Consider the following 13005-nt stretch of genomic DNA (forward strand, 5'->3'; position numbering starts at 1 on the left):
GTGCCCTCACACAACAATAGAGAGTAGTTCCATACACAATGAAATTTAAGATCAATTGGGAACTCAATATAGGAAGAATTCATTCACTCTCAGAAATAACATTCATATGCCAGAGAAGACGTACCATAGGCTTGCCCGTAGTGTACTACTCTACTAATTGAGCTCATTTAGTCAAAAGATAAAGTAGGACTTATTTTGGTTGTAATGTAGGTTGTGGGATGGGTAGGATATATTTAGATATAAGACTGACTACACCTCCCTAAGAACTTTAATACATACAATTAACCATTTAAAATCCCATACTTATGTCAAACCAAAACTCCACCTTCACATAAATATATAATAACTCACTACTTCTTTAAGCACAATTACATCAAGAGTCACCACTGTCATGGAATATTTTTCACGATTATACGCTTATATTTTTTCCTTTCTTTTTCAATTCATGTAGCTCTTACTTTTTCAAGACATTACACCTTTCTCCTTTATTTCAATAGTTCCACTCAAACGCCAAACCAACCACCCCACACTTCACTTTTACAAAGTTCATAACAAATTCAAGTGCTCATGAGAGGTTAAAGGTACAAATAGATGGTCAATTCAAACAAATGGTTAGGGCTTGTAACGTGGTTGCCAAAGAAATATGATTACAAGCTCAATGGGGTTAACTATCATACATAACAATTAGGTGGGTAAAAGCATATAACTGGCTCAACAAAGAAATGCCTATTTCACTTTTAAGACTGAATAAAACTACTATTTTGCATTGCTAACACCCGGGGAAAGTTCTAGACATCAAATGCAATGCACTGAATAACACAAAACCTCACACAGACATGGCACATAACTTAGTCAAGATCGGAATCATCAAGACACTCTAGTCAAAGTAGTTAAGCAAAGTTAAGATCATATAATTTAAGGCACTTATACAAGAGTCAAAACCTGAGTCTAAGCGTCACAACTAACGCACTTACTATTCTCAAGGAATAATAAAGTCAAGAGATATTGCCTTCAATTCAAATCATAGCACAATGTTTCCTACTCCTTAAATAAAAACGAACTACACCCGTTTCAAACAAAAACGTTGAAAAAGAATTGTGGCACAAAGAAAAACAAAGGGAGACGTATTACACTACCTACAAAAGAAAATCTTTTTTGTCTTTTTCCTTTTGACTTTCATCCCTCGAGAAACATGTCGATGATATCCATCGTCAGGAAAAATCAAAAAAATTAAAAAATTTATGTTTTTTTTTCTCAATTGTTTTATATCTCTAACTACTACAACTAACAAACAAAAAACTAATATACATACATAAAAATATCCCCCACCCCACATTTTAAGTTGTGGCATGTCCCCTTGACACACAATTAAAAAACATAAGGTAGAAGAAACTTTCCTGAATATCTTGTCGGGGTCTGAGTGGATGTCGGGCTCTATTCCTTGCCTTCAAACTAATGTGCACATCCATACAGACAACTTCTTCTTAGACTTCTTGGGGTACACCCCACACTTATCTTTCTCGCTCACTGCATCCTTATCTTTCGAGCCCTTCACTTTCCACTCAACACTCGCAGTTGGTTTATCCTTATGTGCCCCCTTTTCTGTATCCATCTTAAAAGTTACACTCTCCTCACCCACTCTAAGCATGAGTTTTCTCTTATGTATATCCAATATCGCTCTAACCGTTGCTAAGAATAGTCTTCCTACGATAAGGGTACCTTCTTGTTTTCCTCCATTTTCACCACTATAAAATCCACAGGAAATACAACCTTATCCACCTGAACTAACACATCTTCCCCTATCCCCTCAGGTATTATAGTTATTTGGTCTACCAGCTGCAACGATATTGGCGCAGAACTTATCTCTCCAATCTCCATCTCTAATTTCCTGTAAATAGATAGAGGCATTAAATTAATTGAGGAACCAGAATCACATAAAGACTTATCAAAATGAATAGTTCCTACAGAGCAAGGTATAGTAAAAACTCCATGGATCTCCATACTTTTGTGAGGTTTGTTTTGCAATATCGCACTGTAATTCTCTGTGTGCTTAACCACTGAGGTCTCTTCTATATTCCTCTTCTTTGTCAGGATCTCCTTCGAGAATTTGGCATAAGCAGGCATTTGCGAGAGCACTTATGTTAATGTTACGTTTACATGAACCTGTTTCAGCACATCCAAAAATCTCCCAAACTCCCTGTCCAGCCTTTCTCTATATAGATTTTGAGGGAAAGGTAAAGCAGGCATATGCTCGCTCTCATCATGTCCCTCCCTTCTCAAAGTTTCTCCCTTTTTCTTTTTCTCAATTTTTATCTGGCCCTTCTTGTTTTTGTCCTCGTCACTTTTCAGCTGCTCCCCAATTTCTTTTTCAAGTATCACTTCTTTTTGGATTGGGGTGGGATCGTTCAACACTTGCCCACTTCTCAGAGTTACAATATTCACTATTTCTTTGGGATTTCTCTCAGTATCAGCAGGGAGAGTTCCTGGAGCCCTATCAGATAATACCGTCGCAATATGTCCCACTTGTCTATCCAGGTTTCGAAAAGATGTGCCAAATTCTTTGATAGCTTCTCCATGAGCGTCCAGCCTTTCATTTGTCTTGATAATGAAGGCCTTCATTAGATCCTCTAGACCAGGTTGAATGGGCTGTTGAGGCTAATATTGCCGCCTCTGCTGATTTTGGAATGCTAGAGCTCTTTGTCCTTCGGGTCTAGAGTTATTTTGTTTCCAAGCATTCGCAGTACCTCCAGGTGAACTCCATGAAAAATCAGGGGGTGCCTCTGACCCATTGCATTGAAATTGTAGTTTCCCACAACATTCACTTCCTCGGTTGAGGCTTGACACTCATGAGTAGGGTGTCCTCTTCCACATATATCACAAGCTGTGTGAGGCTCATTTTGTATCGAGGTGAAGGTTAGCTTTCATATTTCCTTAGCCATAGCATCAAGCTATACCTGCACAGATTTATTAGCATCAACTTGGTGAACACTAGTTGATCTTCTTCTTTAAGCACTCTTAGAGGGCCACTGATTTGCATCTTCAAATAATTCATCAAGAATTGTAACTATCTCGTTTGTAGTCTTCTCCATCAACGGGCTTCCAGCTGCATTGGCCAGTGTCAATCCATCCCAAAAGTCCTGGAGTTGCATCCAGAGTTCAATTCCACTATATTGACACTTACGAACAATCTCCTTAAACCTCTCCCATGCTTCAAAAATAGTTCCAGTCTCTTTCTGGTAGAAGTTATGGATTTATCTTCTAAACTTGCTCATCTTAGCTGAGGAGAAATATATATCATAAAATGTTCTGGTCATCTCCTCCCATGTTCTAATCGATCCTGTGGGTAAGCTTCGAAGCCACTGTTTTGCATCATCTTTGAGTGCGTAGGGGAATGCCCTTAAGTACATTGTATCTCGTGAAACACCATTGTATTGAAAGGTGTTCATAATCTCCTCGATGTGTATTTGGATCTTCGTTCATCTTCCCTCTGAAGACATAGCAATTCAGAAGGGTTTGAAGTAACCCTTACTTCAATTCAAAATTATTAGATGCAATTGGAGGTGGTCTCACACTTGATAAGCCTTGATTGTAGATCGGTGTAGCATAATCGCCCAGTGGTCTCCACAGCACGGGAGATATATTTTCGAACCGGTCTGCAGCTAAGGGTTGATTTTGAGCAATTCTCCGACCCCTCTCTTATTCATATATAATCTGTGCATATCTAATAGCTGCTTCCTCAGCATCCCGTGCAGCTATTTCTCGTTGTTGTACTACCTCTCTTGCAGCCAAATCTACATTATCATCATTTTTTCTAGCCATGAGTTCTTTGGTTGTGTATTGCCCAATATTTTCTGATGTTTCGGTGAGATATCTTTCCTTCCTCGGCTATCGCAGTTATTTTTCTATCTCTGGTTCGTATGGTAGCACTACTTTAGTTGAAGCCCGAGTGATGCACCAATCTAAACCTATAACCTGCGCACAGTAAACAAACACCAAACGTAAAAAGAGAAAAATAAAATAAAATAAAAAGAAAAATTCCTGAATTAGCACTACAAACTATTTCAAACAATATTGATTGCCAATCTCCGAAAATGGCGCCAAAATTTGACGAGCGCAAAACACACACTTAAATTATGATCGCTAATCAAATATAGTATAGTATAATATCGTATCCAAAGGGATTGGAGTTAAACAATATTTTCATAGTTTCTAGCTTGATTGCTATCTAAGATGATCAACAATTGAGATGTCTATGATTAATATCTAAAACTAACTAAGAATCTAAATCTACTGACTAATGACTCTGGAGACAAGGAATGAACAAATAAGGTTATCAGTGGGAGAAGCTAGGGGTTGATAGGATTGGTGCAAGATAATTGTTTGGGATCTTACTCTAGACAATTCACTTCTAATGTTTAGCTGAGTCTCTAGAATTCACTCAATTATTAGTTTAAACGTTCAGTAAAAAATCCTCTCTCGATTAAGTCTTAACCTTATGAGATTGTCACGCCCCGAACCAGGGGGCGAGACCGGCACTCGGTGCCTCACCTATCCTTGCGTACCGACTTGCGACTAAGGGACTCTGAACATATGATGTCATACTTTGGCCATGGGCCACATTGCAAGACAACTGCGAATGCTGAATAAATATCAATATAAAACTGGGCCGACAAGGTCGTCATAATTACTACAGCTGACAAACCAACCAAATATACATACAAGGCCTACAAGCCTAACACGCTGCACTAACTGACAGGATATATCTACAAGCCTCTACTGGTGGATATACTGTGATCAGAACAGCTTCCCGACCTACTCATAACATATATACATTTATACACAATATTTACATAAAGCTCTAGACCCGGCAACTCCGAAAGGCATGGTGCTTACCGATCAAGCTGAACTCGGGAAACACTTAATGAGGAGGTATACCCGTCTGTCTGTCTGAACCTGCACGCATGAAATGCAGCACCCCCAGAATAGGGATGTCAATACGTAATAATGTACCGAGTATGTAAGGCACTATATACTGAAAGCTGAAACTGAACTGATAATATAATAACTGAAAGCAACTGGAAGTCAATGTTAATCTGAAGATATACTTACCTGCTGATACTGACTCAACTCTCTCAATATAGTAAGTTAAATAGTTGTCCGGTCTTATAAGACTCGGTATATATATAACTGCTCTGCCGTAGTAGGCTCGCTCATAGGCGCTCGGCCATACTAGGCTCTGTATCTCGGCTAACTGGGCTCGCTCATAGGCGCTCGGCCACTGTAGGCTCGGTATATAACTTACCATCTGATTAGAGGTTGCCCAATAGGGGCCTGCCCATCGATTATAGCTCGATGGTAATGAAAATATTGTAATACTGCATATATAGGCTCTCTGCTCTCTTGACTAGAATAAAAAAATACTCAATTGAATATGAAGTCCCGATAAGGAGAATATTGTAAGTTACGAGACTAGGAAAATATACATAAATTCCGAAATATGAATTTCTCTTTATGTCTCGTCATCAACTAATGTAATGGATTTCCTTATTATTTAATCATTCATTTTCTTAAGTAATGACATATGGTGTTTGTAAGCTTATGCTTGTTGACTAAACCAGGACTATTTTACATTTTGGTATAACTTATGCAAATCGTAAAAGTATCAGTGTGTTAGTAATAAAGGTATCTCAACACCTTCAATTAGGAAATCCTTACATAATAATCCACATATTATTGTTCCCTCATTATTTTCCACTGCATAAACAATTTCTGCATTATTACAATTCGGCATAATTTTCCAGATTTTTGGTATTACAGGGTCATGCCAAAATGAAGGAAGGACTTAGCCTTAACATACCTGGAGTAGAGAAAAATCCATATGATGTTCTTGAAAAAGGTTGCACCGTACTCCTTTAGAATCGCAAAATCCCGTTGCTATTACGCAGTATAATTTCGTATGAAATTGTTTGACGAGCAAAATCACGTCAATCTATCTCACTTTGTAGAAGAGTCATATGAAACAAGATATATATATGAAACAAGAGCCACTTTGTAAAATCATGTTTGAGACTTTCCACCGTAAGTGTCTTACTTACAAAATATATAATCCCTTGCAACAAATGAATTTGATAACCTTGGTGATAAGTTAGAGACAGACCAAAATCATTTCACTTTCCACGTGTAATTGTCTTAAGTTTGATATCCAGTTGCCTACTAATTGATTTGTCTAAAGGTAAGAGTCACCTATATCTTACTCCACTTGCTGCCACGTGGGGGTAGGGTGGGGATTTTAATTTTATCTTATAACCAATTAATTAATTAGGTAATATCCCGCTATCCGATAATTAACCAATTACCCGTACAATTAAAAATTTTCTCAAATTACTTACAATTCTATTTATTTTTTATGTACTTTTTACATCATACTATCATGGTCATATGGTACCATATAAAGTAAATACATACACTATTATTTTTACTAAAATATCCATGTAAAAATACATATATTTCTCAACTTATAATTTTTCTAATCTCATATAAAGAGTAAAAATTCACGTACGCTTAATTCTTAAAATGATAAAAAAGATAACCTTCTTTTCTTGTGAAAAAAATAATTTCTATCTTTACAATAAAGAAAATCTCATAAACTTTCTCATATTAGGTGTATAATTTATCATATCTGATAATAGTAATAATGGTAACTATTCAAAATTATACTTATAAAACTTTTACTAAAATACTCCACTTAAAAGAAAATACTACATTAACATAATATCTAACGGTATCAATGTTGATAAACTTACGGAGTCTTACAGTCACAAATCCTCTGTAGAAAAGTACGGGATCTAACATCCTTCCCTCCTTTAGAACATTCGTCCTCGAATGTTAACTCTTAGGGATTTCCAAATTTTTCATTAGGGTCTCCTCTGTAACTAAACTAAAACCCAACCTCTATGTGAAGTCTCAACTATTCACAATCTCTTGTACTTGAATATCTCGTATCTTCTTCACCTTTACCTTACTTACCTTTCAATCTCGCATCGTATCTTCTGTTTCTTTCATAAACTCCCTTCCATATTATGCCTTAAAGCTCTACTGTAATACCTGCACCTCTGATGCATACAAAATCTGTCGAAAGCTTCATACTGACTTCTTACGACTCAGCTCTAGGGCACGATCTATTGATTTGTCTGTATCCTCTTGTCTATCCATAACTAGACTCTTCCTGAATCAACTACTAACTACTCGTTGGCTCATTCTCATGTCAATATTCTGCGTAATCTTTCATGGGTCATTTCCTTTATCTTAACTTATGTCCCGCACTGGCTCCTTATCTATCAATAACATCTCAGGCAGGAACCCTTACCTCCTCTCCTTGACGTCGTGTTTGCATAATGTTCTGGAATCGTAGCGAATCTGCAGGACTTGAATAAGTGCAATCTTATCCCTTTCTCATTCTTATCACATTTTTCCTTTACCATTTCCATAGTTACTAGAACCACTTTATTCTAACCTAATCACATAACACCATATTCCCTCCTTTAGGGGAGCACTAAGATTTAGTGCTACGATGATCTACGTATAGATGTTTTACCCTCTTATCTTTGGCATCTTTTCACATCATCGATGATCTTTACTCACCTCGCGGTAATCCTTCAGTACCAAGGATAACGAAATTCCTCACTCGCGAGGGTGACACTTAGTGTAATTGGCACATATAGCCCCTTAAGCTTAACTTTACTCAACTTGCTTGCTTTAGGGAAGCGTCTTCCTGAATGACCATTCTCTGAATTTCTCATGAATCTTCTTCTGTTGTCCACTCTATTATCGTCGGAATGAAATCTGAAATTCTCATGATGCTGACTATTATCCAATCACTCAGTCCATAATTCATGTTTAGTTTATCTCGTTCACCAGCCCATACTGATTTCTATTGTTCTGGAGTCTAGCTTTTCCTTCCGGTAGTCGCATTGGAGTTACGAACTTATTTCATGAAATGAGAATATGAATTTATGGCCTATACTCTTTTGTTGTCTCAAGGCTTGTCACCTCTCGTCTTTTCCTTCAATTGACTATAGACTCTGTAATACCGTCATCTTTTTGATCCACCGTTGTCATCCATGTATCATATCTTACTCATAATGCTTCATTAACCCTTATCTTATTTCCCGCTAACATTTATGTCTATCATTTTATTCTGAGAACTCAAACAAGACATTCTTTTGCTTTTAGCTCCCCTTGCTCCATCCAGTGGCTATTGGGGTTTCTTAACATTCTCGCTCTACTAGGGATGCGATCCACACTAAGGTAATATTTATCCCTTCCATGCATTATTCAAATCTAATTGTAATATTCTAGAGTGCACTGTCTGGGTGCCTCACAAGGAGATCTATTAGCACCTTTGTAATATCCTTATGAAATGCCAACTAACACAAACAATCCATTTACCATTTTGGGTTACTCTAACCCCAGTCGGATCCTAATATCATGTCTTTTTCTTAAACTACACATGTTAGGCCCCCAATAAGGTATAACTGAGATAGGTGTGGCCAATTCTACATACGTCTGTTACTGTTGAAGGTAAGTCACAATGCTTATACCTTTATGTCGGAGTTGAAAATACCGGTAATCTTCATTAACTGGGTACCTCGTACCCTTCTCATCTTGCTCCTTTTACTTGTTGAAGCTTGTATCTATCTTCTGAACCTCTCATTGCCTTTCACCAGAGGTGGATAGATATTCTTGCCTTAAGGCTCCTTATCAAGAAGCTTACACGTAAGGTACACAAATGTTCTGCTGAAGACCTCACATTCATCCATCATAGGAATAATGCAAACTCGAGTTTCTCTAACTCAACTCTTCCACAACTATATCTCTACCAACCATCTTTCTGGATGTAGGTATCGTCGTATTATGAATAAGATAGAGTTTAGGAAATTGAGTTCTTACAACGGAGATCTACCACACGATCTAGAGTATGAAGAAAGAGTGACAATCCTAAATGCCCTGTAGCTTCCTGCTTATAAGTGTGGTGCATGACACACCCATAAACAAGACTCTACTAGACACGGCTTGTAGACTCCCTAGGACAGAACTGCTCTGATACCACTTTTGTCACACCCCGAACCAGGGGGCGAGACCGGCACTCGGTGCCTCACCTATCCTTGCGTACCGACTTGCGACTAAGGGACTCTGAACATATGATGTCATACTTTGGCCATGGGCCACATTGCAAGACAACTGCGAATGCTGAATAAATATCAATATAAAACTGGGCCGACAAGGTCGTCATAATTACTACAGCTGACAAACCAACCAAATATACATACAAGGCCTACAAGCCTAACATGCTGCACTAACTGACAGGATATGTCTACAAGCCTCTACTGGTGGATATACTGTGATCAGAACAGCTTCCCGACCTACTCATAACATATATACATTTATACACAATATGTACATAAAGCTCTAGACCCGGAAACTCTGAAAGGCATGGAGCTTACCGATCAAGCTGAACTCGGGCAACACTTAATGAGGAGGTATACCCGTCTGTCTGTCTGTCTGAACCTGCACGCATGAAATGCAGCGCCCCCAGAAAAGGGACGTCAGTACGAAATAATGTACCGAGTATGTAAGGCACTATACTAAAAGCTAAAACTGAACTGATAATATAATAACTGAAAGCAACTGGAAGTCAATGATAATTTGAAGATATGCTTACCTGCTGATACTGACTCAACTCTCTCAATATAGTAAGTAAAATAGTTGTCCGGCCTTATAAGACTCGGTCTATATATAACTGCTCTGTCGTAGTAGGCTCGCTCATAGGCGTTCGTCTATACTAGGCTCTGTATCTCGGCTAACTGGGCTCGCTCATAGGCGCTCGGCCACAATAGGCTCGGTATATAACTTACCATCTGATCAGAGGTTGCCCAATAGGGGCCGACCCATCGATTATAGCTCGATGGTAATGAAAATATTGTAATACTGCATATATAGGCTCTCTGCTCCCTTGACTAGAATAAGACAATACTCAATTGAATATGAAGTCCCGATAAGGAGAATATTGAAAGTAACGAGACTAGGAAAATATACATAAATTCCGAAATATGAATTTCTCTCTATGTCTCGTCATCAACTAATGTAATGGATTTCCTTATTATTTAATCATTCATTTTCTTAAGTAATGACATATGGTGTTTGTAAGCTTATGCTTGTTGACTAAACCAGGACTATTTTACATTTTGGTATAACTTATGCAAATCGTAAAAGTATTAGTGTGTTAGTAATAAAGGTATCTCAACACCTTCAATTAGGAAATCCTTACATAATAATCCACATATTATTGTTCCCTCATTATTTTTCACTGCATAAACAATTTCTGCATTATTACAATTCGGCATAATTTCCCAGATTTTTTGGTATTACAGGGTCATGCCAAAATGAAGGAAGGGCTTAGCCTTAACATACCCGGAGTAGAGAAAAATCCGTATGATGTTCTTGGAAAAGGTTGCACTGTACTCCTTTAGAATCACAAAATCCCGTTGCTATTACGCAGTATAATTTCGTATGAAATTGTTTGACGAGAAAAATCACGTCAATCTATCTCACTTTGTAAAAGAGTCATATGAAACAAGATATATGAAACAACAGCCACTTTGTAAAATCATGTTTGAGACTTTCCACCGTAAGTGTCTTACTTACAAAATATATAATCCCTTGCAACAAATGAATTTGATAACCATGATGATAAGTTAGAGATAGACCAAAATCATTTCACTTTTCACGTGTAATTGTCTTAAGTTTGATATCCAGTTGCCTACTAATTGATTTGTCTAAAGGTAAGAGTCACCTATGTCTTACTCCACTTGCTGCCACGTGGGGGTGGGATGGGGATTTTAATCTTATCCTATAATCAATTAATTAATTAGGTAATATCCCGCTATTCGATAATTAACCAATTACCCGCACAATTAAAAGTTTTCTCAAATTACTTAAAATTCTATTTATTTTTTTATGTACTTTTTACATCATACTATCATGGTCATATGGTACCATATAAAGTAAATACATACACTATTATTTTTACTAAAACATCCATGTAAAAATACATATATTTCTCAACTTATAATTTTTCTAATCTCATATAAAGAGTAAAAATTCGCGTACGCTTAATTCTTAAAATGATAAAAAGATAACCTTCTTTTCTTGTGAAAAAAATAATTTCTATCTTTACAATAAAGAAAATCTCATAAACTTTCTCATATTAGGTGTATAATTTATCATATCCGATAATAGTAATAATGGTAACTATTCAAAATTATACTTATAAAACTTTTACTAAAATACTCCACTTAAAAGAAAATACCACATTAACATAATATCTAACGGTATCAATGTTGATTAACTTACGGAGTCTTACGGTCACAAATCCTCTGTACAAAAGTACGGGATGTAATAGAGATAAACCAATTTAAGTACGTGAATATATGCAAGAATGCGTATTGGATTGGTCTTTAGGAAAACCTCTTTCGATTATTCTCCTAACGAGGTTTAATCAATGATTCAACTATCCTCTTTCGATTACTAAGAAGAATTAATAAACTCAACCAACAATATAATGCAAAGATATCACACGTTATACCTCTCTCGATTACATGAACAAGTGAACATAGCTGCAGCAGTTAAATCATCCAAAAATGCTTTAATACATAAAACTAGAGTTATCATCCACAAACAATCATCAATAAACCAAACCCATAAAACCTCAAAGAGAACTACTCCATAGATATGAAGCAATTCATCACAAATAAAATTAAAGTATAGGAAAAGATAAATTCAATTCAAACTCGTATCTTGAGTGAGGAAGGAATGATGAAATCCTTGTGCTCGTGTTATTCTAACTCCGCCTTAGCCACTTTAAGTTAAATGTATGTCAAAAGTCAAGAAAATAATATTTTTCCATGTATTTATACCAAGTAGGGTCGAGCCCAAACGAAACCACCTTCTCCTAGCCAAATTAGGATATTTACTCTGCAAAAAACTACACAGGCATGTCGCATGGGGCGACGCGCCATGCAGGGCATTAGTGGGGAAATCCAGAGAGCTAAGTTCTGACAGACAACAGGAATTTGTACAAGCGCGCCATCCCACGCGCCGCGACAGTGGGATTTTCTTTGAGTGCTGCTTTTTGCTTGCGTTTTGACGTCCAGACTTGGTCCTCGACCCCCGAACATGATCCCGATTTAATCTCTTAGGCTTTTATTCAGACTTCAAAGCTCCAAATAGCTAGAATTTTCTCCACAACATCTACATAGTTTGGAATCACTCCTACAAGGCATAAAACACACAATAAGTGCAAAACACTACCAATTAAGGCTGAAACACGAATAAAGTGAAGTGAATTAGAGTGCAATAAGTGACTAAAATAATTAATTATAGCCTACCATCAAGTCTTAATAACCTAAACCGGTCAAATACTACATATAACCTATGTTCGCACTCGTCACCTTGCGTACACGTCTTTCACATAACACTAATAGCACTTACACAATTTTTGTAGATAGACAAGTTGCTTACCTCAACGAGACCAACTCAACCCTATAAAATATCATTTCCCCTAAAATTGGCCTCCAAACGGCTCAATTACAATAGATAAATGTATGATCTATACTCATTTCCAAAAAGTCAACCCCAGGCCCGCTCGATCACCGGGTTTAAGGGTAGATTCCGACTACCCAGAACTCCACGAGTCCATATATGTGTTTTGATTTAAAATCTGAGTCCAAATTGACTCTCAAAACTTAAATCTTTATTTTTCAAAATATTGACAAAAATCCCTAATTTTACTCTTTGATTACCATAAATCTGATGTTAAATCTAAGAGATAATCATGAAATATAGGATAAAAATTTATTAGAATCACTTACCCAATGTTTGTAGATGAATCTTCTCTCCAAATCGCCTCCTACCCAGTCTAGGGTTCTAAAATGAGAGAAAATGAGA

The 13005-nt window shown here is 37.0% G+C and overlaps 1 non-coding gene across 1 annotated transcript; it reads left to right on the forward strand.

Annotated features, from left to right (window-relative positions):
* Positions 1 to 3159: 3159 nt before the first annotated feature.
* LOC142168530 (small nucleolar RNA R71) lies at positions 3160 to 3266 on the forward strand. The gene has a single exon (XR_012698385.1). It is a non-coding gene; the product is annotated as a small nucleolar RNA R71 (small nucleolar RNA).
* The last annotated feature ends 9739 nt before the right edge of the window (positions 3267 to 13005 follow it).

The sequence above is a fragment of the Nicotiana tabacum genome, chromosome 13, assembly GCF_000715075.1.
Source record: "Nicotiana tabacum cultivar K326 chromosome 13, ASM71507v2, whole genome shotgun sequence".
NCBI lineage: Eukaryota > Viridiplantae > Streptophyta > Magnoliopsida > Solanales > Solanaceae > Nicotiana > Nicotiana tabacum.